This window comes from Bubalus kerabau, chromosome 16 (assembly GCF_029407905.1).
Source record: "Bubalus kerabau isolate K-KA32 ecotype Philippines breed swamp buffalo chromosome 16, PCC_UOA_SB_1v2, whole genome shotgun sequence".
NCBI classification, from domain to species: Eukaryota; Metazoa; Chordata; class Mammalia; order Artiodactyla; family Bovidae; genus Bubalus; species Bubalus kerabau.
In genome coordinates, this window is record NC_073639.1 from 33,390,190 (window position 1) to 33,416,938 (window position 26,749).

Genomic DNA, 26,749 nt, shown 5'->3' on the forward strand with positions numbered 1-26,749 from the left:
CATAAAAACCAGTCCCAGACTGGCACGTGTCGAAAAGAAATCAAACCATTCTCTAGGGCAAGGAAGACTTTATAGAAAAAAAACACTGCAGTTGAAGATGAGCTCACAGAGCATATGCAGAAATAATCTACCTTGGGAAAGAGTGAGCAGACAAAAAAGTTTTGGAGGATTAGCACACCCAAATAGTTGAGATAGTAAAATAATCTGGTATAGCCTACTTTAAAAAGAATGTCTAAAAAGATCAAAAAGAAAAAAATAATTGAAACTAGAAAGAAAGAACTAGATACAATGGGAAAAAATTAAGCATATCTCTTGCTGTACCAAATTATTAACCCACTGTGAATACCACAGTATTTATCAAAGTATCAAGTTACCTTGAGTGTCCTGATGCAAATCCTGCTTTCATTTTATGATTCTGTAATTCTTTATCACATTCAGAGAACAAGCATTTACCAACACAAGGAACAGAATTAAGAGAATAATTTTATTAGTGTTTCAAGAACTTCTCAATTCTATGTACCCATCTTTCCTTTGAATAATGGGGGAACAAAGGAACAAAGACATCAACTGAGTTTACCTGCTGTATTAGTTGGGATAAAGGCTAAGCTTTTGTAACAAGGAAATCCCCAAATATGGACGTTTAGAGAAGATTTCTCTCCCAAGTAACTGGCAGAGTATCTCTGGCTACAGGTTCCTTTTATCTTATTTCTCCACCATCCTATAGGGCTGGAGGGGAGCAGATTTGCCACCCCAAAATATGCTTCCTTGGCATATTCATTATTTCAAGCTGGTTATTTTTTTAAAAACTTCAGATGTGACAGAAGCTCTGAAAATTGAGTACAAGTTAGCCTTTTGTAAAAAAAAATTACATTCACAAGGGAAATCTCCATTTGTAAAAGTGTCTCCCACTCTTACCGAGAAGAATGACTCTAAGTAAGAAATTTTTAACAATGGAAAAGGTAACAACTTAAATCCACATAACAACCTTTTTTTACTGTGCTTGTGCAGGTAACCATTGATTCCCCACTCCCCAAATCTTTGGTCTTCAGCTGAAGAGGTGTTTTTTAAGGCAATGACTTCAGCTGTTTGAGTTACTCAGTTTTCCTGGGCATCTCCCATGTATACAGGAAGTATGTGCAGGTTACATGTTATTAAACATTTGTTTGTCTATTAATCTGTCCTATATCAATTTAATTTTAAAGCAGAATCTAGAACCAAAGAACTAGAAAGACCTAGAAAGAAAGAAGGGAATTTTTTTCCACCTCTATAGGGCATTTTACCTAATCTGCATGGTCAAGTTGTTAAAGGAAACACTGAAACCACTCACCCTGGCCAGGCAAGATGGTGGTCAGCTGCATGAGCTATCTTACAACAGGAAGTCCTGGTAAGGAAGGCAGAACTAATAAGCTACCACCAATAGGAAGAATTCAGGAAAGGTCAAAAGAGAGAGAAGATACCAGTCCATATGTCCTACCAACCTCCCAGAATCCTTCTCACTGGAATCCATCCTGGCTGAGCAATGTCTGCGCCACCAAGAAGGAAACTGAGTCAGAATGATTGGCCAGAGACAATCCAGAAACTAACCTCATCACCATAAAACCCAAGACTGCAAGTCATGTGGCAGAGCAGTTCTCCTGGGTTCCATTACCCTGCTGCTCTCCTCCTGGGCACACCTTGCCAGTAAAGTCTCTTGCTTGGTCTGCATGTGTGTCTTCTTAGACAATTCATTTTCAAGTGTTAGACAAGAGCCCGCTCTTGGACTCTGAAAGGGGTCTCCATTCCTGAAACAAAATCTGACTCATGAAAAAGTCCTGTTTCACTTAAGGGACAAGGGGCTGGATCAAATGGGATCACTGGCCTACTGTTCTAAAGCAAAGTTCTAGAAATGGCACACATCACTTTCACTCTCATCACTTGGGCCGACTTCAGTGACTCGACCTCATCCAACTGCAAGGGTACCTGGGAAATACAGTTTCTAACCAAGTGACCATGTGTCCAGCTAAAACTCTATCACTATGGAAGAAAGGAGAAATGGGTTGAGGAGTGAGGGTCATCTAGCAGTGTGTCACAGGTATAATTAGCAACTATTGGGGGGTGAGGTGATTAGCTAAAGTTTTTTCATTTTTATTTATTTTGGCCAACCAGGGATTGAACCTTGACAGTGAAAGCACCAAGTCTTAACCACTGGACCACCAGGGAATTCCCACTTTTTTTCATTTTTAAAATATGTTTCAGCCTATCTATCAGTCAATCACAACTATTTGTCAAAGTCCTGCTATTAGTTCATCACTGCAAGTAGCAGAAACAAACAAAAAGAGGTGACAGTTGAAGAGTAGCAGAATATGCCATCCCTAAATATTCCTCTTTGGCTTAAATATTATTTTAAGCTGATTATTTTATAGAAAAAAAAATGTACACAGGAGAATTTCTAAACATGTAGAATTTACTCTTTTGTAAGGGAAACCTCTACTTGTAAAGGTACCTCCCTCTCTGTACCAGAAAGAAGGATGACTCTAGGTCACAAGAGACTCTTAGCAATGGAGAAGGACACTTAATTCTGTATAACAACCTTACCCTTGTTTATCTTACTTTTCCTGATAACTTCCCATAACTGACCTCCCCACCCCTTAACAGCTTTCTTTTGTCTTCAGCTGATGATGATATATCAGGTGGTGACTTGGGCCATTTCAGAGAGATTTACTCAGTTTTCCTGGGCATCTCCCAGGTATACATGAGATATACACATTGTTAAGTTTCTGTCTGGTTTTATCTTGTTAATCTGTTATTTACTACAGGGAAGTCTCAGTTAAGAACAACAAAGGGTAAAGGGAAAAAAGTATCTGAAAGTTACCACTCAACCTTGTTGCTCTCTCTCTGCCTCCGTAACAGACTGCCATCCATTTCTATTGGTTCTACCAACAAATACTTATTGCTCTTCTTGCCTCTTTTCTAGCTCAGTTTCTTATCATCATTTCTTCCAAGGATTATTGAAGAGATCTTAAGAGTTTCCTTTCTTTCTTGCCTCCAAACTATATAAACTCTTCCTGAGTGATCTTTCTAAAACACAGATCTAGGGACTTCTCTGGTGGTCTAGAGGTTAAGACTCTGTGCTCCTAATGCAGGGGGGCCCAGATTCAATCCCTGGTCGGGGAACTAAGATCCCACAGCCACAACGAAGATTCCATGAGCCACAACCAAAGCCCCAGTGCAGCCACATAAATAGACAAATACTAAAAAAGGAATCAATAAACACAAATTTATTTTTCTATCTACCTACCTACCTATCTGTTCTATCCATCTGGTGTATACTTTGTGGCAGGTACTGTCCTAGGTGTTGGGATTCAATAGTGAACAACAGATTCAGATGGCCTCATGATGGGCACATTTTCATAGGAGGAGACAAAGCATAAATGATAAACAAAACAATGAGCACATTATAACGCATGTTAGAAGGTGATATATACCAAGGAAAAGAGAAATGTAGAGCAGAGTAAGAGCTACTGAGAGTGTTAAAGGTGGGAGTAGGATGGTTGGCCAGGACTCAAACTGACCGAGAAGGATGTTCATTAAATGAGAAGGTAACATTTAAACCAATACTGAAGAAAGTGAGAGAGTTAGCTGTGAAGATCCAAGCAAAGAGAATTTCAAGAAGAGGGACAGCTGAATTGCAAAGACCTGTGGTGGGAGCCCTCCTGGCAGGTTCAAGAAACAGAAAGGAGGCCAGTGAGGCTGCAGAAGAATGAGTGAGTATAGATAGAGATGGGATCAGAGAGGTTTGTAAGGACTTTGGTGTTCACTTTGAATCATATTAGAAGCCACTGGAGACTTTTGAGCAGAAGAGTGACATGATCTGACTTAAATTTTTTAAAGGATCATTCTGATTGTGGTATTGAGAGTAGACTATTGAGGGAGGCTGAGGGAAGGAAGAGTGGAAGCAGGAAGACCAATGAGAATGCTGTTGCAATATGGCAGGTGAGAGATGATGGAGGATTCTACAGGAGTCATAATAGTGAAAGGCTCTGGATATATTTTGAAAGCAGAGCCCACAGGATATGATGTAAGATACGAAAGCAAGAAAGATGTAAGATATGAAAGGATGCCATCATGGCATTTGAGGCTAAGCAAATGGAAGAATGCATGTATGCATGCTCAGTCACCCAGCTGTGTCTGACTCTTTGCAACCCCATGGACTGTAGCCCACCAGGCTCCTCTGTCCATGGGATTCTCCAGGTAAGAATACTGGAGTGGGTTGCCATTTCCTTTTCCAGGGAAATGGAAGGATGGAGATGCCATTAACTGAGCTGAAGAAGACTGAGGGAGGGGTTACATGACATTTTGAGGGATAGATCAGGAATTTGATTTTAGAATAAAAAATTTGAGATGTCTATTTGACATCAAAATGAGGATGCCAAATAAACAACTGATTGTATAAGCCTGGACTTCAGGCAAGAGGTCTAGCCTAGAGATACAATAATAAAGCCAATAGGTATATATGTGTATATACTGTTACAAGTATTTTACATTTGCTAACTCATTTAACCCTCACAACAATCCCAAGAGGTAGGAGGAAATATTATCACTGTTACCAAACTCAGATCCAGCTACTCACCATTCAAAAATCAAAAACCAGTTGTTGGTAGAAAGGAAAGTTGCTCTTAATCATAAGGTTGGCAATCTGGAGAAAAGGTTGGACTCACTATTCCCCCAAAATCACCTCCAGAGATTCTGCTCAGTCATGAAAATTTTTAAAGAGTAAAAGGGAAGTAATCTCAGTTAATCATTGAGATAAGGGGTCACAGCCATCCTCCACTGCATGCAGGTTTGTCGACTTCTTATGATCTTTCCTTAGATGTTAGCTTGTTCACACAGTTTGTTCAAGAGATTACTGAAGTTGCAGCTAGGGAGGAGATCTGGTCATCTATACATTACTTATTCTTCATTTCTACTTCTTTGATCTATAGAAAGAAGCAACAGGTTAGGCAAGGTAATGCATGAATGAAAGATCTGAAAGGTATGCTAGGGCCAGAGATGAGTAGAGCATCTTTCCTGCCCAAAGCTACTTACAAATCCCCACTTGTCAGAATGCTGTTCCATTTCTATGGGATCATGGGCAAAGGTTCATCTTCTGTAACTTCATGCTGACATAGGGCATTGTATTCTTAGAGTGGAAGATGTCAATATAGGTCTGTGGCATCTCTTTGCTGACAGTTGTAGTTGCCCATTTACATAAATGGGTGGAACAAGCTACAATTATTCTGATGCCCACAAAGATATAGATTGTTATGAGCTATAGGTTAATCTCATTCTCTAAGGCCAGTTCTTGGAATTGTGCTAGCCATAGGTTCAGTACTGCTCAAGATATGGCAGCTTTTGTCATAGCTACAGTCTGGTCAACATGTAGTTAACTTTTTCCCTCTGGTGGCAATTAGAAGCTCCCTAAAACAACTCAGGCACGTGCATCAAACACCGAGTCTATGACTCTATTATCCTAATCATTAGCTGCTTGAGCCTGCACTTTTGTGACTCAGAGAGGCCTGGAAGACTTCAGCTTTTCTATAAATAGGGGAGGCAGGGGACATGGAGGGGCTTTTGTACTTGTGGGGGCAGGGAGGATGGCCTGCACAGTTCTGCTCAGTTCCATCTCTTATTTCACAGACTGGATAACTGAGGCATTAGAGATTAACTAACTGAGCTCACAAAAGCAGTCTGTGGATGAGCCATGATTTTAATTCAGGCACGGAAGTATCACAAGCCATGCTTTGAGCCACAGCAATATAGTGTAGGTAATAAATTTGAGTCTTCAGTTATGAAGGAAATTCAAAGCTTTGAGTCTACGTGAGATTACCAAGAGAATATGATATCAAAAAGATGGTCTGAGAATCTGGTTAATAATAAATGGGCTGGGATGGAGGGAAGTGGGTAGGAGCATCAATGAAATAAAATTGGACCTGATTACTATAAAGCTGCATAATGGGTACACGGAGGTTCATTATACTTCACCATTTTGTGCATGAGTAAAATTTTCCATAATAAAAGCTGAAAACAATGACAGAGAGATGAAGAGGAATCATCAAAGGAGACCAAGAAAAAGTGACAATGAGGCAGGAAAAAAACTAGGAGTGTGGCATTCTGGAAATCAAATGCCCCGATTGCCCATTGCTGCATAAAAACCACCCTAAAACTTTATAACTTAGCCAAACGATAATCATTTAATTTGCTCAGAATCTGCAATTTGGGCAGGGCTCAGTGGGAACCTGTCATCTCTGTTCCAGCGGTGTCAGCTGTTGGCTGGGGTGACCCTCCTGGGCCTGAGGACCCATCTCTGAGGTGGCTCACTCGTATGACTGGTAAGTTGCTATGTCAGCTGGGAGCTCAGTCGGCCCAGTCCTATCTTTACTTGGGGTCAATCCCAAGATTTAGTAAAGATTAAATACTCCAGTGCAAATGAGAATTACTTGAAACTTCTTCAAGCATGTGCCTTACTCTCAACTGACAAATGACACTTCAGAGGTCGTTGAGGAAGATTCCACTGATGCTGGGATTGTTTTCTTTATAACAATTACAGGAAACAAGAAGGACACATTTGTTATCTAGGTCTCTGTAAATGCCAGGAGAGCGTCTGGATTTTACAGTAAGAGATTCTGAATTTTGTGTGTACCCTTTGGCACAGCTCCTCCTTGGAACTTTTCCTTTGTAAAATACTTTAAATATAGCAAAAACTAATGTTTCGTTAATCTTCTTATTCATAATTCAAAATAGTTCTGCTCGTGGGTTTTTAGAAGTTTTTGTTTTGTTTTGTTTTGTTTTGTTTTTTAATCATGGGTGGGCCAGCTGGTTGCTCCTCCTCAGCATTCTAGGGAATTGACTGACAATAAAGCCCATCAGAGTTCACCTGAGGGTTTTAACACTGAGACCTGATTTCTGAAATGCTTTGACCCTTCAAATCAGGTGAGAGGTTGGAGTGCCAGGGCTGCATCTCTCCCCAAGTACACCTAGAAATTAGAGAATAGGAGGGGTGGCCGATCCTGAGACAAGTGGTCACCTTACCTGCCGCTGAATATACACCACTGGGACTGCTGGGCTGTTGCAGAAGAACCAAGGGTGAAACAATTTTTTAAATGCATGGGGAGAACTGAAAGACAAGTTTTGTTTTACTTCATTTCTGCTAACTTGACTCTATAAGGGGTATCTGAAACTATCAGATGTGAATTAGTACATGTTCTGATCACGGTGCAGTATTTCTGCAGGTTGTCTTTGCCTGTATTTTATTATCTGAGAACAGATTTAAACGAGCCAGTTTTTCCTCTGTGGTGAAGTTTCCAAGGGCATCATTCTCAACAACAGGCACCCATCATTGACCCGTGTCCTTGGCCAGAAGTTGAAGTATTTCTCAAATACTCAAGGAATTGACACAAGTCTCCTGTGTGCGTGCTAAGTCACTTCAGTTGTGTCTGACTTTGTGTTACTGTAGCCCACAAGGTTCCTTTGTCCATGGGATTCTCCAGGCAAGAATACTGGAGTGGGTTGCCATTTCCTTCTCCAGGGGATCTTCCCAACCCAGGGATCGAACCTAGGCCTCCTGCATGGGAGGCAGATTCTTTAGTGTCTGAGCCACCAAGGAAACTCTACCTCTCTAAAGTCTCAGGAGAAAGTATTAACCCTTTCACCCTCTACTTTCCACTAGTGTAACTTGGTCCAATCACAGTAAGTTAATGAAGTATCTGGAAAGAAAACTCTACTTCTTTATCAATAGACAAACACGTGTTGAATTCTTTTTTCCCTTCATCTTTCCTGATCACCTGTTAGTGCTTACCATCCTCTCTTAGGAGGTCATTATCTCCTGATTTTCCTCTACCTCTCAGAGTTCCTCTACATTCCTTACTTTGATTCTGTACCCAACCCCAGCGTGTACACTTTTTCCCCCACACCATGCAATTCTGTGATACTGTGTTTCCTACAATTCAACTTAATTCTGACACTATCTGCTTGGACATAGCCTCAGATTCCACAAGTTTAGGCCTCGGTCCAACAAGACTGCCCCCTGATCCAAACTTCAGATGCCAATCATAAGTCCAAGTTGTCACCTGTGCTTCTCACTCATCGCCTATAAATCAGAGGCTCCAAAAACCCTTTCCTTGGATTCAATTAATTTGCTAGAAAAGCTCACAGAACTCAAGAGAAACATTGCACTTACTAGATTATCAGTTTACTATAAAAGGATATAACTTAGGAATGTCAGGTGAAAGAGATGCATAGGCAAGGTATGGAAAAGGACATGGAGCTTCCTCGCTCTCTGAGACAACCACTCTTCCTGAACCTCCAGGTGTTCATCAACCTGAAGCTCTCCCAACCTGGTCCTTTTTGGGGGTTCATGGAAGTTTCAGTACAGAAGCATGATTGATTAAATCATTGGTCGTTGGTGACTGAACTCAATCTTCAAACCCTCTCCCCTCCTTGGAGGCCAGGGGCTGGGGGGGCAGGGTCGGGGGAGGAGGCAAGACTGAAAGTTCTAACACTCTAATCACATGATTTGTTCTTCTAGCAGGCAGTTCTCCTCCTTAGGTTCCTGCAGGAACTTTCTAAAAGTCAGTCATTAATAACACAACAAGACACCTTCACTGCTCTCATCACTTGGAAAATTCCAAGGATTTTAGAAGCTAGGTGCCAGAAACAGGACAAAGGCCAAATATATATTTCTTATTATAAATCACAACATCACACTTATACTTCTCAGACTCTTCAGCTTCTCACACCTTCTCCCCATCAGCCTTACTATTGCTGTGGGAGTAGTGGCAGTGGTAATAGCAATAGATAGAGAAACAGCACCAATGTCAATGTCAGCAACAAGAGCAGTAAGTAATGGCACAGCTGTGTTGTTCACTTCGATTACTGTAGTAGCCTTCTAAAACTACTCCCTAGCCTCCATCTTGCCCCTTATTACATTCTTCACATTACTGCTAATATAATTCTTCCAAAATAAACATTCAATCATATCACACCCTTTCAATTTTCTAATGGCCCCAATGACCTCGGGAATAAAATATAAATTCTTAACATGGTATAAAAGGCCTGTCACCACCTAGCCCTGTCTACATCAGCCCCTACAATATGCCCTTTGCCATAGCCACCCCATTTAACCACCAAAGGTATGCTATTTCTCACCTCTGTTCCTGGAATGCCCTTCCCTTCTCCTGCTGGACCACCAACCCAACTGATTCCTATGTGTCCTTCCAAAAACAGCTGCAGTAAAATGTCCTCTCTAGGAAGATAACCTCAAGCCTCCAGACTACATCAAAATCACATTATAATGACAATTATTATTATTTTGCTCTTTGTTAATTTATTCTGACCCCTCTTTCCTGTGTGCCCAGTAGCTGATTGTAAGCATGTTAGAGATACTCAAGAAAAGGTAGAATGAATGAATGAGTGAATTATAGCTCAATACATACACTGCTCTTCTGTTCCCAGTTACAACTTGCCTTATCCCCTCTGGTTGCTCACAGTCTAGCAAGGCATACAGAAATGTGAGTAGAAACCTATTATCATAATTTTAGAGGATTCATGGACCCCCTGAGGCTCACCTGGGAACCCATGTTAACAACCAATTAGATAATGATGAAATGGACACATAGGATAAATGAGATCAACATCATTTGGTGACACATAGTGTCAGAGTTTTGTCAGAGCATTAGCTTTATAAAATAAAGAGCAAGGCCACCAGGCTGACAGTAATCCACCAGGAAGCACCTTTGGAGAAAGGTCACTCAACCAGTTTTGAATCCATCTAGTTGAGGGCAAGGCAAAGTACCTGATAAAAATGCTTTGCCGTAATTCTTTGCTTTTCTCAGATCTACTAACTTCATAAACTTTATTTTTTTTAAATTACACATAAGTTTTTTATTTCTCTGGACTTCATCTACATAAAGCCTTGAGAGTCTCTTCCTGGGTCCTTTGAGCTCTGGCCATTTCAAATGGAAAGTTTCCATTCTGGTTCTCTGATCTTGCCTGACTCAATTGATTTCTTTTCTACTTTTCTCTAACCCTACTTTCAGCAATCCAATTCACAGGGCGTGACTGCTCATTTCAGTACCTAACCTAAGCTCTGTTCATCACTTTCCTTAATCACAAGCTTTTTCTTACACACCAAGCTTTCTTTTCTCATCACTTCTGGCATTCTCCACCTTCCTCCTTATCAGCTTTCCATCTAGTCTTGCCCAGGCAGCAGCCTCTAGTTCACCCTGAAATGTAATCTCCAAAGTCCACACATATTTGCATTTATATCCTTTCTTGATACAGTGGTCCCTTGGAATCCACCAGGGTCTGTTCCAGGGCCCCACCGATACTAAAATCCTGGATGCTTCAGTCCCTCATATAAATGGCACACACAAAAAAGTAAAGTGAAAGTCACTCAGTCGTGTCCGACTCTTTGCGACCCCATGGACTATACAGTCCATGGAATTCTCTAAGCCAGAATACTGAAGTGGGTAGCTTTACCAACTGAGCTATCAGGAAAGCCCCATAAAATGGCATAGTATTTGCATATAATCTATGCACATCCTCGCGTGTACTTTAAATCATCTCTAGGTTACTTATAATACCTAATACAATTTCAGTGCTATGTAAATAGTTGTAAATACAATGTAAAAGCTATGTAAATACTTGATGGTACCTGGAAAATTCAAGTTTTGCTTTTTTGGAACTTTTGCATCCTAAGACGAAGATCATAACACTTCCTGCCTCTTTCTTTGCTTGTTAAAAGGATTAAATGAGTTCATAGGTGGAGAGAGCTTCAAAGAATGCATGGCTGACCCAGAGAGGTGGTGAATAAATCTTTGGTACCATTATCTTCCAAAATCATACCCTATTTGTAAAGAAGGTTTACTGAAGTATCGTGTGTGCCTTTGTGCTCAGCCGTGTCCGACTCTTTGTGATCCTATGGACTGTAGCCTACCAGGCTCCTCTGTCAATGGAAGGAAGACCTGGGGGCAAAGTGCAAGTGACTCAGCACAGTCCTACTATGACAGACCTAGGTCAGCAGTCAGGACCGTCCTCCTACGTAAAGTACCACAGGCTGTCCCTTTGCCACTTGTCCTATAGCACGTGAAATGGTAGCCTGGGGGCTGAGAAAGGGGCATTAGCTTCATCCAACAAAGTGACTAGCTCCACAAAGGAGCTTACTTTCCAAGGTTTACTAGAGATTTAGGTCAGGTGAAAGATTATACACATTGTACAGCTTTTCAACAGAAACAGACTGGGCCATTTGATTAGGCTTGTAAATCTAAGGTTGATTGGGAATTGAGCATTGCAGCTCTAGGAAACAGGGCACTTGGCATGTTTGTATATTTCTGAATCTGTCCCCTGTTTACAGCTACAAACATATGCCATTAATTTATGATTTTACTTCTATAGGCTTCACAGGGGAAACACAAATACAGATTAGTCATTAAACCCAGGAGGAATTTGAGAACAGGACATAAAATTTAAAGAAGGTTATACACTGAGACCAAAAAAAAAAAAAAATGATGTAAGAAGTAAAGGCAACAGAAAATTCGCTGCTAAATCTTCGGGATAACGCATTTTTCAGGTTGTTTTTTAATAATATTCACTGTATTGTGCTTTAATCTGTGGTTCTCCAAGCTAAGTTAAGTGATTCCCAAGAGAAGGGGAGAGGCTTTTCTAACTAGAGAAAATAAGTTTTTCAAATTAAAAAAAAAAAAAACACCACACAAAAAACCCCCGAATCTCGTCTTTCCTGAGTTTGTATTTTCTTTATTACTTTTTGTCCACCAAACCTGCAGGGAATATAGAGTGTATAGATATTGACTCTATTTCCAGATTGTCTGCCTTCCCAACTAAAACCTTGAATCAGAAGACGAGACCTGAGGTTCTTCAGGCTCAGCCCAAGTCAGACTCCTTCCTGGCCAGTGTAGGAAATGCAGGAACAGCTTTGTCAACTTCTTGCCAAGTTAGAGTGGAAGGAATTGATGATGATACATTCCATATTCCCCAACCTCAATTCCAAAATCCAAAAAGCCCTGCAACCAAAAGTTTGTCTCATAAATTTGGCACAAAAATTCTTCTGGTGGCAAAATCTGACCTTCTTAACATATAGCTGAGGATAGTCATTCTTTGTCTCACTCAAAGTGTGATGACACATACATTTTGTGGTGGAAATAAAATATTTGAGTATGGGGTGCTGATCCAGACTCCACTGGAAATAATATACAATATATGAGACAACTACCATTTTACCTTTCTAAAACCTAGAAAATTTTGGCTTTCTAAACATATCTGGCTCCTTGTGTTTAGACAAAGGATGGTGGGCCTGTCCTAAGTGTTCTGAGGCAGTAAGAGGTCTGAGAAAAGAAACACATTCTGGCTCTGCAGAAGGAGATGTGAACTGCAAATCTAAAAGTGCTTCAGATGGAATGGAATTCAAAGCGAGCTGTCGGCATTACCTATCTCAGCAGAGGAGCAGGAAAGCAGTGCACTGAGTGAAAAAATCAGCCAGCAGCCACACTCCTTGGTCCACTGGGCCTCACTGCCCACCCGTCCAGGCTGTGGCCCAGCTGATCATACACAGAGGGTACCACCACCCCACCTCCTGGAATCCTTACCTCGGAACCCACACAGGTGCTTTTGCTAACATCTTCACTTTTTTTCGCTCTCTTTCACCATCTCTCTTCTCTAACAATTCCTCTTCTAGTCTTACAAGTTCTATACTAATCACCATTCAGAGTTCACTGGTGGTGATAGCAAATTTAGGCAATCTAAAAAGAGCAATGTTAGTTTCATTATGGTTATATTTGTTTTACCTTTTTATTCTGGATTCAGACTGACAGGGTTCAAATTATGGATCCAGTCACCTATGTGAATGTAGATGAGTAATTTAATCTCCTTGCGCCTCAGTTTTCTCACTTATAAAATAGGGATAATAGTACCATTCTCACACAGTTGTTGAGAGGGATTTAAAGGAGCTAATACTATACAAAGCACTTAGAGTAGGGCTTGGCAAATTGTGAGGACTCCACAAATGTAAGCTACTACTATTTCTGTGGCTGTCTGCAACTGTCTTCTAAAAGAGCTTCATACAACGAAAATATGTTTTTTTCCTTATAGGATTTCTTATATCAAATTTGCTAAAATGGTATCATAAGGACACTGGTTGGTCAATAATTATTTGCTAGATATGATGATAAAGGAGAAGAAAACAAAAACAAAAACCGGTTGCAGAATCAAAACCTTAGTATGAAATTACAATTAGCTTTCATCATACTGCCGACTGTAACATTCTTGTAGTATGCACAGCTTCTCTCCCTCCTCTATCCTCCTTTCGCTACTTTGTTTTAAAAGCTAAGAAATAAAAAGAGGATAACAAAACACTTGGTATACAAATTTAAGAATAAAACCATCAAGCAGGAACAAATCTTTGAGGAAGTCCTTCATTGTATATTCACATTTTTGTTTTCAGATTACCCACCCCTTAATGTAAATAATATTAATCACACTGTCCAGAAAAAAATGCACTAAGAACAATTATTTTGTGCATTAAATTGAATTCCAACTACTTAAGCATTATAACTAGGAAAATAATATTTCCAATGATATCTCCTTCCCTAATATTTCACAAAGCCCTTCTATTCAGAGTCAGACCTTGGAGAAGTTACTCCTTGACCTTCCCCAAGACATCAGAACTGGAGCATGGGTCATCTCCATCAACGTACTCATAATTTTCAGCTGCATTTTCAGTGCTCCCCACCCTGTGGCCCTGGGTGTGGAAGGAAAACTAGGAACCCCATATATTCACTACTCCTCTCTCACCTCCTAACCTGACTATGGAATTAATGTTGCGGCAGCTGTGGCTTTTTTCTAAAGTCAGCCCTAATTGGACCAACTCATATTTGTCTCAGTCGAATTCACCTCTACTCTATTTTATTTATCAAAAAGAATGCCCAACTCAAGGTGGGGGGAAAAAAAAATCACAGCTAAATGTACGTTTAAAGCTGAGGAGACTTGAGATTGAAAAACTGCCAGTTCTTACTGCTCACTTACTCACATGAGGGTTTACAGCTCCTGAAATTATGCCAGGACTTTGAAAATGAAAGCTTGCAGTTAGAAAACGATGGCTCATGACAGCAAAGATCAGTCATGTGATAGGCCAAGCGTTTTCCGTCATTGCCTTCTTCAATCAGACAGAGCTCAGAAACAGAGGTTAATCGGTCAGATAGCATCCACAGGGGCTGAGGGCAGCAGAATCTGGCTGCAGCAATTAATCATTTAATTGCTTTCTGATTCACTTTAAATGTCTTTTAAAAAGATATTAAAGAAAAACATTATTGAAAGAACATTTTAGACTATTTAATAAAGATCCAATATACCCTTTGTGAACCAGAAAATAAATGGATCTCCAGCTAAACTCTGTTCAGTGTTTCCTTGGGCAGCACTTACTTACACAGAGGAAGGAATGACAGAGTCTCTGCAGCAGGCAGAAAAAAAAAGCATGTATAAAAGCACTTAGGAAAGAAAATATGCATGTAAATAAAAATAGGCTTTTTGTTTGTTTGGCTATTCGTTTTTTTTTCTGGCTAAATAGTAGGGTGTGTGACAGGGCTTGACAGGAGAGCCTAGAAATACAGTAAACTAGATTTTTAAAGGGTCTTCAATGCTGAGATACAAGAGCCTGGACTTCAAAAGAAAAAACAAAAACAAAAACAAAAAAAAAACACCTGATTTGATCTACCAATCAGGCAATGGGAGCCACTGAAGATTTCTAAGCAGAGAAAGCAGCACATGTTGGGAACAGCATGAACTGTGAGGTTCACCAACCCTAGGTTATAATTTCTAGCCATGACTCTCATTAGCCAGTGTGGATAGAACCTCCCAAGCTGAACAGTGGAAGTAACAATACCATTTCCAAGGTTACTGAAACATTCGATACGACGTACGTAACACCCCCTACTCAAGGCTTAGCACATAAAAAGCATCTAGTAAATGGTGTTAGCTATTCTCCTGCTATGCTCTGGGTAGGAAGGTCAAAGGGGAAGAGATGGAATGAGGGAGACCAGAGAGAAGAAAGTCTAGACAAGACAGAGTACAGGCAAGGAAAGTGGTAAAGAGAAAATAAGACAGACTATAAGGAACACAACAAAGGTAGTGCTCAAGGAAATGGAGACCAAGAAAGATCAACTTGCTCAGTGCCGTTTGACAATGACTGGACATGACTGAGAGAAGAGAGGAAGCCAGAGAGCCTCCAAGAATCTGGCTGAGATAAGCAACACATGGGTTGGAGAGATGCAAACCTCTATGAGGTCCAAAATAAATAATACATGTAAATAAATGCTGAACACTGAGTTTGCATTTCTAGAACGACTACAGAAATAGCCGTAAACATCTTTCTTTCTGCAATGATCCCATCTGAATTCCTAATAATGAAAGCTGCCCTGAGAACAATTTTTTAAATCCACAGGGCCAGATGATTTGGGTCATGACATTATGCAGGGTCAAAGACCAGTCAGGGTCATCCTCCCACGCGTCTTCCCCACACACCCCTTTTCACGTCATCTCCACCACAGACATGCCACCCTCTCCTCAGGCCAGCTTCACTGTTGTCACTCACTCTATGATCCTCTCAGCACAAACAACTGCCTGCTCTCCTCAGGCCCAACTGCCTTCCTCACAAGACTCTGCTGCTTGGATAACAGGTAGAGAAATACCTGGTGCTTCAGAGCAGCAGGGCAGCGCCTAATAACTCACACACCTGACATTTTCATTACACACTGCATTAGAAGTTTCTTCAGGAAGCAGCCTTAATAATTTTGCACCACTCTGCTCAGTGGGGATTAATATTACTTACTTACATGTTTGGGGCGGCAGCCACTCTTTCAGCACAAGCTTCAATCCTCATCTGGGTCACTGTGGGTTTCAGCCCTGTCAGCTCCATGTAATTCACAAAGGGATCAACCCATGGACACTTCCCAGCCTGCAGGACACACAGGGGAAACTTTATCGTGTACATAAATGAACTTTAATATTGCAGTATACCTTTTGGGATGTACTTCTAACTTGTTAGAACACGTAGAAAAGCTGACAAGCCACTTTGTGTCTTTTAGGAGGCCTCTGCTTTGCACCAGCTGGCCTAGAGAAGCACAGGATCACACTGTCTTCCCACTCAATGCCTTCATGCTCTCTGTACAGGAGTGTTCCCACCTAAGCTTGCTCTGGAACATTTAGAAGTTTAACTTAGACTGTAGAGTGTTTTTTTGAAGGGTTTTTTTTTTTTTTGGACTGTGCTAGGTCTTAGTCACTGCACTTGGGCTTTCTCTAGTTGCAGCAAGCAGGGGCTACTCTTCATTGTGGTGTGTGGGCTTCTCATTGTGGTGGCTTCTCTTGTGGCTTGGTAGTTGTGGTACACAGGCTTAGTTGCTCCAAGGCATGTGGGATCTTCCCAGACCAGGGATCAAACCTGTGTCCCCTGCATTGGCAGGAGGATTCTTAGCCACTGGACCACCAGGGAAGCCTTTTTTAAATTTTTAAAAAATTGTGGCCACACCATGGGCCATGCAGGATCCTAGTTCCCTGACCAAGGATCAAACCCAAGCCCTCTGCATTGGAAGGCAGAGTTTTAACCATTGGACTGCAGGGAAAGTTCCTTAACTTTATTTTATTCTTAACTTCAAGACAAATGTCATGCTGACTTATCTCCAGTTAATGATGTTGTACTTCCTATGCAACCCAATGGCCTCCGGAATAACAGAACTCCACACATGTACAGTGTTTTGTAGGCAAAGATGTTTTATGCTTTACAAAAGGAAGTGGGACTTGAGAAGGGGGTTGATGACAACACAAGAAGGCCAAAGGTTGCTTAGAAGTCAACCCATCCAGGTGGTGCTAGTGGTAAAGAACTTGCTTGGCAACACAGGAGACTTAAGAGACACGGGTTCAATCCCTGGGTTGGGATGATCCCCTGGAGGAGGGCACAGCAACCCACTCCAGTATTCTTATCTGGAAAATCCCATGGACAGAGGAGCCTGGGGGGCTACAGTCCATGGAGTCACACAGAGTCGAATACGACTGAAGTTACTTAGCACACACGTCATAGATAGTAAAGTGTTTCTTCTGGATTCTTTACAATATTCTTAATCCAGGAGCACTTGGCATCGGGCACTAAATGTACTATTTGCACAGATGACCCTCTGATGGTGTGCAAATGTTTTTCTTTTCATGTTACTCCTGGTTCTGAGGAGTGGAGATTGATATCTACTGTTAAGATTTCTACCTTTTTTTCCCTCTGTGTACCAGAGTGATATTAATGATGGACATCTGCTATCCACATAGTGCTACTCATGTCTCTTTTACTCCTTTGTCACCACTCTGTGAAGTAAGGTGAAAAAATTATTACTCGTAATTTACAGATGAAGAAACTGAGCCTTACAGAATTTAGATAACTTACTCAAAGCCAGACAGCAGTAACTGGGAAAACCAGAACTCGAATCCAGGTTTCTTTTGTGTCAGAGTCAGAGTTAAAAATCATAATGACTCACTGGAACAATGACATCCACAAATGACATTGCAGGAGCATTTACTGGAAAATTCTGGCTCGATACCCACAATAAAGGGGAAATAAGTCTCAGTACTTACTGCTATGAATTTGATTCCACATACATCTCTGAGTGTATGATGACCTTAACTGTTTTAGGAAAAGCTACATCAACTCTACAATATTCATCGACTTCTTAGTCTATAAAAGGCACACAGCTAATTAATCACTGAATGGAGGAGGTTGGGTGTCAAGAAGAGTGAGATATCCACTTCTTAAGGTACCTACATCCCAGCTGGGTAGATAGGCCCTAAATACATGCAGTGTATATACTGAGATGATATCAGGAAAGGCATTGCAAAGATTCATCACCAACTTAACAATACACAGCAAGAGCACTAGGGTGAGTCAGGTGAGGGAGACTCCTCTCTAAGCAGGAGGAGTCAGAGAAGACTAGATGGGAGAGATGGGAACCAACAGAGGGGAAGCACCTGGTGAGGTTGGAGATTGCTGGTAAGTGAAAGCTGCATCCAGGACAAGTGAGAAGATATCCCTAGAGTGAAGTTGAGGCCTCCTCATAATGAGTTTCATGTCATCACACCATGCTTGACTGGAATGCAACATGAGTCCAGAGAGTCAACACTGACAGTCAACACTGTCACAGACTAAATTGTGTGCCTTAAAATTCATGAGCTGAATTTCATGAAGCTCTAACCCTCCTGTGTCACTATATTTAGAGGCAGGGCCTTAAAAGAGGTAATTCGGGTTATATAAGGTCAAAAGGGTGGGCCCTTAATCCAATGTCCATATAAGAAAAAGAAGAGACACCAGAGCTGCTCATGCACAGAGGAAAGACCACGTAAGGACATGGCAAAAAGTCAGCGATCAGCAAGCCAAGGAGAGAATGCCAACACTTTGATCTTGGACTTCCAGCCTCCAGAACTACAAGAGAATACATTTCTGTTGTTTAAGCCATCCAGTGCATGGTCTTCTGTTATAGCAGCTTGGTAGACTAATTACACACACCTTCATCTATTTCACACACCACTTCTCTGCTTCTCTATGCTGCCCTGGATCCAGCTACCTGGAGTAGCAGGTTTCTAAACCTGTGGGCTACTCCATGTGATTATCATGATGACCTCTGCTGGAATGCTTGAACAAGCTGAGGATGATCTAAGGCAGTGCATCTCAAATTCCCCGTGGTGAAGAACCAGTTTTCCCCCATTCTTTGGCTGACGGATACATGATCTTACTATGCTTGCTAAGTAGGCAGCAGCAGCCACAAGCAACTCACTGTGCAAACTTAACAACATTCTATTCAATAGTGTCCCCTGATGAGGTGTGTGGATATGGCAGCTAGGCAGTGGTGAGCTGGTAAATGTTCAGCACCCAGGGTGTGGGGGAGGAGGAGTCCTGATCTGTGGCATTTGCCCATTTGCTAGATAAAAATACTTCTTGTCATGACTGATTCCAAGATACCAATCTGAAGTTAGCCACAGAGATGGGAAGGAATGCCTGTAACTGGCTCTCTCCAGCTGGTACCACCTACCTTCAGCCCATCTCAGCGGCAATGTACAATTACTAAAAAGTTCCTACTTATTGTCATTTTTGTACTTAACTCCTTGCAGAAGGCAGGTCACACTTTGCATAACACTGGCTTAATTTTTTTAAGTGTGGGAATCCCCAAAGAGGTCCCCTAAAGCGCATCAGCTCACTAATTTTACTAGCGTAAACTCTGGACCCACAAAGTTCTAAAAAAGTATTTTCAGAAAGGGCCTGTTTACCCAAAATTACCTATGAAAAAATGACAGAAGCTCAGCTCTTCTCTCTTTTTTTCTTCCCTTCATCTATTATCTAAAGATCTTCTCCCTATCTCTTACTTTTTGCCTTCCCTTGTCCTCCCTTTCCTAAAAGACTGTTCTTCCTTTTGAAAAGACAGAACATTTCCTCTGGTCTCTTTAACATCATAGTTAAGCACAACCTTTCCAATGGTCCACTCTCTTTCTCCTACAACTTGGCTTTATTGTGGGGATGAAATCCTAGTCTTTGTTATAAGAAGAAAATGAAGGGATAAATCCACTCAGGCAATTCAAGGGTAAAACTGAAGCAGTAAGCAGATTTAAAGGACCTATAAGATTAAAGGCAGAAAATGGAGAGTTATATTAGTCCTCTTTATCCTTGCTTTCCCAGAACCAATTCAGCTTTGTTCTTTTTTTCTTTCTTTTCAAACACAAAGCCAACTGTTAGTAGAATAGCCAAAGCCTGTGGCATACAGAACAGTGGCTGGAGTGAGAGTGACCAGCACTGAAACCCAGACAAGAGGTAATTAGGGCTGACCTTGGGAGGTGGCCATGAGAATAGAAACTCAGACACAGACACAAGTCATAAAGCCATATTCTTAAGTAAAATCAACAAGATTGGACCATGGATTAGAGATAGAATAGCAAGGGCAAGGGAGGAAGATGGTGCAAGGCTCTGAACACTGACTACAGCCAGATGAGTCATCCTAGAGCTCGGCTCCAATTGAGTTTACTCAAATGAGAAAAACCTTTGGATGGCTCCAAGCCCACTGCACATAGAATGAAGTCTAAGTTCCTATATAAGGACTGCCACAATTCTGTGCTGAGTTATTAGCAAGCTTGGACTCATTCATTCAAGGGACATTTATTGAACAGCTATTATGTATTATGCTGGATCAGAAATCAAAAATGGGGGAAAGGCACAGTTCCTGACTTTGATGAATTCAGTCCCTAAAGGGGGTAACCTTCAAATAAATCAATTCACATATGCTCAAGCTCCATTCACAATGTTCTCTTCATCTGAAATCCATTTGTTTATTGAGTGCTCACTCTATGCCAGAGACTGCTCTTGGCCCTAGAGACCCAGTCAAGTTATTTCTATTCATTTCCCAATCAGACCTGTGGATTATTGATTTGGGATTTTCTGCGTGGAGAGCTGAGGCCAAAGGGAACCTCAAAGGGGAAAGACTGAGGAAGAGGAAGAGAACCAACACCAGACTCTTGGAATAGTGCCTACAGTTCAAGGATTAGACAAAGGGAGAGGAGCCAGAAGTGGCCAGAGGAGTAACAGAGGGCTGAGAAAATCGAGTCATAGAAGCTGAGTGTGGAGAGTTTCAAGAATAAAGAAGAATCTGAACCGTGTAAAATGTGGCTAAAAGGCTAAGAGAGAAGACTGATGAAGGAACCAATACAGCCTCTCACTTCAAGTGATAGAGGGAAAGAAGTCTGTGGCGAGGGACAGATCAAAGATGAACAACAGAGCAAGGGAGTGCTTTAAAAAGACTCTGGGGCAGAAAATGGGAGGGTACAGAAATCGTAGACACAAGTAAAAAGGTTGACCTTAGAGAGAAGAGAGATAATTTTTTCCCCAAGACCAGAAAGAAGGACAGGACAGAAGAATATCCAGAGACACGGGGTAAAGGAAGGACACAGGGGGACCCTAGGGGTGTTTGAAGTCAGACAACGCCAAGTTTGGATCTCAGCTCTTCCACTTACTTTTTTTTTTGGCATGTGGGATCTTAGTTCCCCGACCAGGGATTGAACCCATGCCCCCTCCAGTGAAAGTGTGGAGTCTTAACCACTAGGCCACCAGGGAAATCCTTCTTCTACTCACTTTCTGCATCATATCAGGCAAGTTGATCAAGCTCTCTGATCCTTAGTTTCTCCATTTTCTTATAAGATGAATATAATAGTGCCTTTCTCATATGGTTGTTGTGAGAACACACTGAGAAAATATATATGCCACCAAGCTTCCCCCTTGCCTTATCAGCTAAGGTACATACGAGGTCACATGAATAAATTTTACTGACCCTTGCCCCTATCTGCTCATACAGCACTGTAGCCCTCTGCAAAGTACTCTTGTAAAAGTGCTCACAAGTGAGCCCACCTCACTGAGCTCCAGGGGGTAAGCCGAGCCTCTGTTGTCCCCACAGTGCTACAGCTAAGGTCCTGGAACAAACAAGATGCCAAATCTAAACACGCTGCATGGTACTACAGTCTTGATGAAACAGCCTTTTCAGCTTTTACTTAAACCCCTTCCCCAAAACAGCCTCCACCAGTCTCAGTCTGGGCCTGGATAGAAACCAGAGTGAAAAGCACGTTGCTGTACCTTGAATTGTCCCTCCTCTCTTATGACCAGGCTTGAGTCAGGCTCTGGGAGTCTCTCTATCCTCCAAGTGAATACATTTCTGGTAGGCCCTCTCCATTAACTTGCTAAACACCTCCTGGTATGTATCAATCCCAATCATCTAGATTACATCTAGTAGACCCTGGCGCACAGTACGGGCTCAAGAAAGTTGACTCCTTCTTCCTTAACTCACCTCCACAGTTGCATTTATACTTCTGATTTCTAGTGTCCTTTCTCCCATCCTCAGTCGTATCTGGGTTTAACCGAGGTGCACAAAGACTTGGTTATACTGCACAGTGGTGAGCTTGTAAATGTTTAGCAACCAGCTCTCCAGGAGAAAAAGCCAGATTTTGTAGTGTTTGCCAATTTTCATGCTGCAAACACTCCCACGCTAGTGGTAAAGAACCTGCCTGCCAATGCAAGAGATGTAAGAGACTCAGATTTGATCCCTGGGTCTGGAAGATCCCCTGGAGGAGGGCATGGCAACCCACTCCAGTATTCCTGCCTGGAGAACCCCACAGACAGAGGAGCCTGGCAAGCTGCAGTCCATAGGGGTCACAAAGAGTCAGACACGACTGAAGCAATTTAGCACACATGCACAAACACTCCCACCATGGCTCATTTCAATTTACCAACATACCATCAACCACCTTGCAAAACCACCGAACCGGTTACCTGGGAATCTTGGCTAGTAGTATACTGAAGCAACTCTGAAGTTTCTGCCCATTGAATAAACTCCCAGGTATATCTAGCTACTGCTTTGTAAAGACAACATTCCACCCCACCTGCATTGCAATGGGGATGAACTGTAAAGGCACCAAGTCTCACTTAGGGATCTTCAGTACTTTCATGTGGTTTGGGAAATGATTGTGTTTAAATGGCATTTTGAGGGAAACAGACACACCCTGATGGGTGAAATCTCAGGGATGATCAGTGAACAAAAACACTGTCACCGAGTAAGTAAACAGTGACAAGTTTATAAGATGCTGTTGGCAGTAGCTGGATTTCTCAGTGCTGAACACTTGAGTTGGGCATGGCGGGAGCGGCTGGTTAGCCATTTGTCAGGCAAAGTCAAAACAGCCCTCCAGCTACAGCACAGACGGCAGACTGCAGCTCGTCAGCATTTTATTTATGACTCTTAATTAGCAAGCAAAAAAGGAGGGAAAAAGTTTCCAGCTTGGGATATACATACTTATATATTTCCCAGAAATTGTCTTTGTCAAAATAACTTAAATCCCCATGACCCTGAGAGGTAGATATAATTTACATCATATAGACAGGAAACTCCACCCTGGTAGGTAAATATAATTATCCTAATCTCACCAATAAAGGTTCAGAGAGGCACAGTGACTTTTACAAGGTAACATAGCTTGAACACGAGACTGACAACTTTCAGACTCTAATGCAAAGGCTCTTCCAGTCACATAATGGTTGGCTCTTATCTCACACATCAGAGTAACAGTCCATTGACTTGGACTGAAAGAGTTGAATACCAAACTCACTGCTGCTGCTGCTGCTAAGTCACTTCAGTCGTGTCCAACTCTGTGCAACCCCATAGATGGCAGCCCACCAGTCTCCGCTGTCCCTGGGATTCTCCAGGCAAGAACACTGGAGTGGGTTGCCATTTCCTTCTCCAATGTATGAACGTGAAAAGTGAAAGTGAAGTCGCTCAGTTGTGTCCGACTCTTCTCGACCCCATGGACTGCAGCCTACCAGGCTCCTCCGTCCATGGGATTTTCCAGGCAAGAGTACTGGAGTGGGGTGCCATTGCCTTCTCCGACCAAACTCACTACACTGGTGAATAAACTTCATATTCTTATGGTTAGATAATTAATTCTTTAAAGGGAGGGGAATTATTGAGGGGAGTGAGAAACAGGACAATTGAGTGAGGAGGTCAGCTTCCTGCCTGCTTTGGAATAGCCTGGGGTCTTATTTTGCAACCAACAGAGTCTAATCAGGTATAGGGCAGAAATAAAGAGTGGGACCTCACAGCCCATGAATTTAAAGTGACTCTGCTCTAGGGAGGTGTCTTTGAGCTGCTGGGCCTCCAAGTGATTGTGAGGTACAGGAAGCATCAGAAACAAGAACAGACCTGGCAACTATAAACACAGAGGACTGCTTACCTCAGCCATCTATTTACAGATGACATTCAGAAAGGAATGCACTGATTACTTCTGATCACTGAGTGGAGCCAAAAACATTTTAAAAAATGATACTTACATAATAAATTTAAATTTTTATTGATATAAATCATCTTGATTATGGGTTTAAAATTAAAAAGTTATTTATTTTGATTTTTAATTCCTGTGAAACCCAAAAAAACAAAAGGTTTCTATTGATTCTCAAGGGTTCCAAGCCTCAATAAAGGATGAGTTGGAAGGTGGCAACTTGGAAGCTCTCTGAGGAGCTGTGTAGGTCATCAAGGAGGTCATCGACACGTCTGGTTCTCTTATCCTGCAGGCACAAGGACGGATTGAACTTCTTCATCCCCCTGAAGATAAGCATGGCCACAAGACATGCTCTAGCCAATGAATATGATCAGGTGTAAAGTGTGTCACTTTACAGGGGCCCGGGGGAGGGTGGGGCAGGGGGAGACTTAGTTAAGAGTTCAGTTCAGTTCAGTTTAGTCGCTCAGTCGTGTCCGACTCTTTGCAACCCCATGAATCACAGCATGCCAGGCCTCCCTGTCCATCACCAACTCCCGGAGTTCACCCAGACTCATGTCCATCGAGTCAGTGATGCCATCCAGCCATCTCATCCTCTGTCATCCCCTTCTCCTCCTGCCCCCAATCCCTCCCAGCATCAGAGTCTTTTCCAATGAGTCAACTCTTCACATGAGGTGGCCAAAGTACTGGAGTTTCAGCTTCAGCATCATTCCTTCCAAAGAAATCCCAGGGCTGATCTCCTTCAGAATGGACTGGTTGGATCTCTTTGCAGTCCAAGGGACTCTCAAGAGTCTTCTCCAACACCACAGTTCAAAGCATCAATTCTTTGGCGCTCAGCCTTCTTCACAGTCCAACTCTCACATCCACACATGACCACTGGAAAAACCATAGCCTTGACTAGATGGACCTTTGTTGGCAAAGTAATGTCTCTGCTTTTGAATATGCTGTCTAGGTTGGTCATAACTTTCCTTCCAAGAGTAATCGTCTTTTAATTTCATGGCTGCAGTCACCATCTGCAGTGATTTTGGAGCCCAAAAAAATAAAGTCTGACACTGTTTCCACTGTTTCGCCATCTATTTCCCATGAAGTGATGGGACGGGATGCCATGATCTTTGTTTTCTGAATGTTGAGCTTTAAGCCAACTTTTTTACTCTCCACTTTCACTTTCATCAAGAGGCTTATTCCTCTTCACTTTCTGCCATAAGGGTGGTGTCATCTGCATATCTGAGGTTATTGATATTTCTCCCGGCAATCTTGATTCCAGCTTGTAGTTCTTCCAGTCCAGCGTTTCTCATGATGTACTCTGCATATAAGTTAAATAAGCAGGGTGATAATATACAGCCTTGACGTACTCCTTTTCCTATTTGGAACCAGAGTTAGGGCACAATTATGCACTCTCACTCCCTCTGCGGCAGAGCCCCCCAGAGCCTGGTAAGATGACAGGCTGTCTGCTATTAGGACCCAGGGTCACTCAGACAGGCAGAATCTGTCCTGAGTTTGGAAGCTATCCTCACTGCAGCATAACTTCACCTATCTTACTAGGAGAGAATTGTTTGGTGAGAGAGGAAGTTAACTAAGAGGAAAATTTAAAAGTAATTAGTGGGGATCCCTAGTGGTCCAGTGGCTAAGACTCGTGCTCCCAATGCAGGTGACCCAGATTTGATCCCTGGTCAAGGGCTTCCCTGGTGGCTCAGATGGTAAAGAGTCTGCCTGCAGTGCCAGAGACCTGGGTTTGATTCCTGAGTTGGGAAGATTCCCTGGAGAAGGAAATGGCAACACATGCCAGTATCCTTGCCTGGAAAATTCCATGCACGGACAGAGGAGCCCGGAGGGCTATAGTCCATGGATTTGCAAAGAGTCGGACATGACTGAGTGACTTCTTTTTCATTCAGGGAACTAGATCTCATGCCACAATGACAGTTCGTATGCCACAACTGAAGATCCCACATGCTGCAACTAAGACCCAGTGGAGCCAAAAAAATACATAAACATATAAAGTTTTTTAAAGTAATAAGCCAAAAGCTGAAGATTCTTGGACATTTTGAATCTCATCAGAGGCCTGGGACTCTGAATGCTGAAAAACTCAGTATTTGGGTGTTCTTCTTCCTGAATGATCAAGAGAAGGTAGAATTCGGTCAGAATGAATCTGTACCTTCACGTTTCCAAACAGGTAACTGGAAAGGATCTAGACTCATTAGGATCTAACAAAAACTCTCCTGAAATTAGAAGTATCTATTGAGCACCCACTCTTTATATAAGATGATGTTTGACATTGTGGGAGATGCTTAGCAGTACAAAAGCCTTTTCTTTCTTTCAAGGAACTTACAACCTAATTAGTGAGTTCAAACTGAACATCAGGAAACATCAATTCATATTTTTTTATTAAAAAACTTCAAGTAATGATAAACATGATGCCATGAAGCAGTGCAATCAGTGACCAAATTCACCATATATAAAAATCCCTACAGATGGGCTGAAGGAACTCTATCACCACTACAAACCTAACAGTAGTTTGCACCCTACTTTATCCTCACATCCACTGTTAATGTATTGTCGGTACCTTACAGCTGAGACTGGTACAACTGGAAAAGTCAGAGAGGATATTCAGGCTCTCAAGGCACACAGCAGCAGAAGAGTTCCTCAAATTCTTGGCGGTTTATAACCAAAAGCAAATAAGCTGCTTTGTGAGGCCTGCCTCGTTGGCCGCACGCCCTCAGTGTAACAGTGAAGAGACTAGAGGAAGGCAAAGGCCCAAGACCAGTAAACTGTAGCAGCTACCTGGCCATCACACCCTGCATGCCCCCCTCACCCCTGCTCCAGATGACTGGCAGTAACAAGCAGGGGTGCTGCCAACTCACTGGGCAACAGGTAAGCTGCTCACTGCTCATATGTTATGGCACCC

The 26,749-nt window shown here is 42.1% G+C and overlaps 1 long non-coding RNA gene across 2 annotated transcripts; it reads right to left on the minus strand.

Moving 5' to 3' along the window:
- Positions 1-4,654: 4,654 nt before the first annotated feature.
- On the minus strand, positions 4,655-22,477 carry LOC129629949 (uncharacterized). 2 transcript variants are annotated; one of them, XR_008703427.1, is made up of 3 exons: positions 22,358-22,477; positions 15,854-16,000; positions 4,655-4,955 (listed from the first exon to the last, which is right to left on the minus strand). It is a non-coding gene; the product is annotated as an uncharacterized LOC129629949 (long non-coding RNA). The 2 variants fall into 2 exon arrangements; XR_008703426.1 differs by lacking the exon at positions 4,655-4,955 and adding an exon at positions 11,790-12,035 and having other exon boundaries at positions 15,858-16,000.
- Positions 22,478-26,749: the final 4,272 nt, after the last annotated feature.